We start from the raw sequence: 5,045 nt of genomic DNA on the forward strand, positions 1-5,045 counted from the left end.
CAGCAGCGGCAGCAGCATTATTGAAAATGATAACGTTAGAATGACAAGGAACACAGTGATTAACCCGCTTGAGCAATTCCATAGAGCCAGTAAACATTAGAGCTAAGCTTCCCTTTATGACTGGGTACTGGACTCTGACCAAATCTGGCCTGCCTCTTATTTTTGTAAGTAAAGCCTCATTGGCTCTCAGTTCATTCCTTGACTTCTCTGTTATTAGGCCTAGCTCCTCTGTTCAGTAGTACGGGGGTTGGATAGTCCAACCAGAGACCAGATAGCCTAACATGACTAAACTATCGGCTATCTGGATCCTTATGGAAAAGTAAGCCAAGCGTCTGGCTAAGCCACTGATGCGTCCAGTGGAAGACAAGGCCAGAGCTGTGGAGCCATGCCTGTGCTTAGAGGATGAGACTAGGAGCCCGGACTGGGTAGCCCAAGTGAAAGTTCCCAGTAATAATAAGGGAGCACCATGATGAAGGCGGCAAAGAGGGCAAAGAACGACGGCATGGGGTTTGCCATGGTATGTTTCAGAAGCATGGAAACCCCAGGAAAGGTCACGGAGCTCAGCAATGAGCTTTTGTCAGTGCCAGGTGGGAAGGATCCAGAGTGGCCGATGAGATGTGCGAGTCCTGGGTGCAGAGCGGTCTCCAGAGTGTTTGGTGATGAGGAGGTAGGACAATGGCCTGATAGAATAGGGTTTCTTTCTAAGGGGTGGGGTAGGTACAGGGAACGGAATGAAAGGAGGGGAAGGGGGTTTGAGAGTGATGAGCAAAAATGGTGCATAGATTAGAGTCAAAGGCTCGGGATGAGGCATTAGCTTTGCTGTTAAGGAGCTAATACTTCATAAGCACCATGTTTGTAAGCACACAAACCAATGGTTTATTTTCAGGTCCCACTCGCTGCTTCCAAGTCAGAACAAAGCACTCAAAGCTCCATTTTGGAGCTGGAAGAAATCTGAGTCTCAGATCTGTTAAAAAGCCTTCCAAGGGAAATTGCTGGGCATCGAGGGATGGCGCTGGAATTCAGACCCAGGTCTGGCCATTGAGTCTTGTCTGATCCATATTTGTCTGCTTTTGTCCAGCACGGGTCTGTCTGGCACAGAAGAATCAAATCAAATCTTTGCAGAACACCCACTGATAGTATCCAAGAGGGACCCAGATGCTGCAACGATGAGACTTTGACCTCACCCACCAGGATAGCCACAGATGACTGTGAATTCCAGGACTCTCTCTGAAGCCCAAACTTCCTGTACAAAACCGTGGTTGCTGTTGCTGTTGCTGCTGCTACTGCTGCCACTCCAGAAGTCTGTGGAGGACCAAGAAGCCATGACGTTCTACTAGTGAGGTTTTTCTGGGAACCACTCCACTCCAGGTTTAGATGCCAAAGAAACCTCTGGCCAAAGTCTTTTCAAAGAACTGCCAACTGAAATTAAGACAACCCAATCGGGGTCTCCCATGAGCATGCATCACACAGTACAGTTGCTGTGTCCCTTTGACATCCACTAGACTCTAAGAGCCTGGTTTTCCTTCATCCCAACACCCAGGGGATACACAGAAGCCGATCCCAACATGGAGACCGCAACGTGAATGCACAGGCCGCAGTGTGTGTGGAGGGACTCTCCTTACTGGGGAACATGCTGGCACCGTTCACACGGGCCTAGCCAGGACATGGGGGCTGCTCACATTGTGTTCCAGATCCCCTGAAACCTCCCAGGCACTTTCTCTGATAAGCACAGTAAGACTCTGCTGTGCTGTCTGTGTGCTGTTCGTGACTTAAAGGATAAAAGTACATTTCTAGTCTAAATTACTTGTAGTCTACTACAGCCTGACCCCAGGACCTACTGAAGACCATCATTCCAGGGACAATCACAAAGATGTCATCCAAGCTGACCTATGCCACTAATTTATGTTTCCCGTGGTCTGATTTTGTACTTGGTATTTATATTATGCACTAAAGGCATGCTTCCTTTCAGATGCCCCACATCATGTATGGTATGAAGTATTTGCCTACAGAAAGAAATGGACATATTTTTATGTGTGTGACATGATGTTACTCAGAGTCTGCAGAGTGACATCACCTCCTCTTTCAGGGCTCTGCTTTCCCATTTATTTACCCCAGAAGTCTACTTCGAGTAGGCTGCCACCATCCTCCAAGGGAACACACAGAGTACAGGGGTTAGCCCCATCAGGTAGACTCTTCTGGCATCTCTGGGCTCAGCTAGCAGCTCGGCACCTCTGGTACCTCAGTATTAGGATGGACTCAAAAACCTGAAATGATATTGTGAAAAAAGAAAATCCCAGTTAAAAGAAAGAACTCCTATCCAGAACCTTCCTTGACCTCCTTCATTCATAACCCTATTGATAGTGACAACTGAAAATATGTGGGGAGTAACTAACCCCATACCCAGGAGAGAGCAGCTCCTTTTACTTGAGTTCCTGCTACTACTGCAGCAATGTATGAGACTAGTAACCAAAGTCCCTAGGATGACATTATGCTGGAGTCCCCACAACTTCTCTTCATGAGACCCACACAACTGGCTACTTTGTTGTTGTTGCTGCTGCTATTGTTGTTTAATTCTAGAAATGGAACCAGCCTCTATTTATTTGGGCTGGGTACCAAATGCAGTCTCTGGCTCTCGCTCAGCAACAGCTTCATCTGCACTCACAGGGGAAAACTAGGCTCACACTCATCCCAGAGCATACGCTCACACCAAAGAGCTATGCTTGACTGAGCATCTGTGGTGGCTGATCCCCACCTCACACAAAGCCCTCACTGCAGGGAATCCGGAGGCCATTTGCACATTGTTTTTTTATCTGTTCTCTGTCTGGTAATGTGCAAGATAAAGATGGTTCAGTGTGTATGTGCTGGATCTGCAAAGAAGGCAGGAGCTTGACTCTGAACCGTCTCCCTAATTAGTGGACATGCTCTTACAGGTCAGAGCATCTCATCACAGCCTTGGAGAGCAAGTGCCCAACAATCTGAGATAGCACATTCCAGCTGGCTCTCCCCGACCAAGGCCTTAGATTAACACCATAGAAGATGTTGGCTCACAGAGCTCCTGTTGGCTCACAGAGCAAGAGCTCCTGAAATTCATCAAATATCATGTTGCTAGCTTTGAGAGCTACTGCAGAGAAGGAATAGCACACAGGTGGAAACAGGGAAATCCCAGTAGAGCAAAGCTCAGTCCACAGTTCCACATTTACAAAGCTCTGGAAATCCTTACGATAAAGGAGCTCAAGGCCAAAGGCTAATGGACACTGTGGAGCCATACCCCCTCAGTTGTCTAGATCCTCTTGAATGCATTTTCAGGTTCAGGGAATCTGAAGAGAGTCTAAGATTCTTCCTGATAAAATGTCAGGTGTTCCCCTTGTCACTAGTGCTTGTGACCTGCCAAAGAGCAAAGATCTCCAAAGACCGTAGAGATTGAGAAACCCACACGTGAGGTAGTTGTCCCAAGTTCAAGGAGCTGAAAGTGGCAGATCCAGGTTTGGAGCCCAGGTTTCTATTGCTGTCAATCAAATACTCTTTTCCTTCTGGGGATGAGTGACTGACTTCTCCCCAGCCGTGCAGAGCCTCAGGCAGACACAAGCAAACAAAGCAGCACGGGCCAGGGGAAGTGAGGCAGACTCATGCTACAAGTGAGTCATGCAACTTCATACCTCGGGCATCAACCTGGCTGTGCTCTGTACCTGGGAATTAGCAGGACTCCATGATGCTCTGTGTCACCCCAAATGCCAGGGTGCTGAATGCACAAGTTCTCATCATGTCAGCAGGGCTTGAAGAGAGAGGAGAGGACAAGAAAGGGGGGGTTAAGCCATTTTACATTTTATCTGCTTCCCTCTTGGCTCATCTCATTACTCCTCATAAGACATGTTCCCAGGGAAGGCAGCTGGGTTTTTTCATGCACCTAAATTCAGCACACCCCTCCCTCCACCTCTTACAGACATTTGTAGGTGTTCTCCACCAGTAAAGAGATGATGACAACGGCATCATAATCACAAGAATCAACTGGGATTCAGCACTGGCTGTTTGAGACTTCCATAACTCCCTAAATGAGCAGATAGCTGAGACAGTAACCCTTCCCTTTTGTAGAAATCAAAGTATAGAGCTGTAAATCTGAGTCATCTCATCGGGCTCATAATGATTCTGTAAGACCGAAGGGCATCATGTTTAAAAGCCATTTAGAGAAGACTGTTGCTAATCATCAAGTCTTCACATAAACACATACCTGTGGCTTATCAGAGACAGGTCCCATAAACCCTGGGGGACATGGACTTATTAGTGGGGAAGATGGTTCACTTCTAAACATTTGTCTCAAAGCTCCCTAGATTCGACTCACCACTCAATGAAATTAAGTAGGTGGGAATGAGGGAGGCTTATCATGGCTGGAGTGCAAGCTGACTCTATTATAGTTGAAGGGGGCTTTGGAAATGTTATTTTCATGAATTGCCAAAGAACCTGGATAAAGACCAATCCTGAGGATGATGAAGTTAGAAAGACAAACATAAACATTTAGAGAAAAAAATGTTTTATGGTTTTATTCTGCTTCTTCCCTCAAAAAGGGTCCATGTTTATTCTCTGAGAAAGACACCACATCCAGCATCCACTTGGGTTGTATCAATCCAGGAGACACAGTGATCATCTGGCAGAAAAAAGGAAACAGTAGTTGCCAACTAACAGATAACTGACTCTGTTTATGAGACGAAGCATCTATTCCAAGACTCCCAGAAGTTTCCTGGCAGGGTAGACACACAAGGAAGGAGGCCAGCCAAGACAACAAGGGGATCAGCCAAACACGGGTTGTCAGAGACACTGGGATGAGAAGCTTAGAATGTCAGAGACTGAGTATGGATCTAGGATGCCCGAGTTTGCTCTGTAAGAAAGCATTCTGTGCCCATCCAAGCACCTAATCAATGGATTCCATCAGTGTCTGACCTTACAGCCTTAAAAACTCTGTGTTTATATTCACTTTTGTGCAGCCAATAGTCACATCAGCCCACATCCCACCCAGGTTCCAGACCCTGTGAGTGCTCTTGACATTTAAAGTT

The sequence above is a fragment of the Micromys minutus genome (assembly GCF_963924665.1).
Source record: "Micromys minutus genome assembly, chromosome: 10".
Classification (NCBI taxonomy): domain Eukaryota; kingdom Metazoa; phylum Chordata; class Mammalia; order Rodentia; family Muridae; genus Micromys; species Micromys minutus.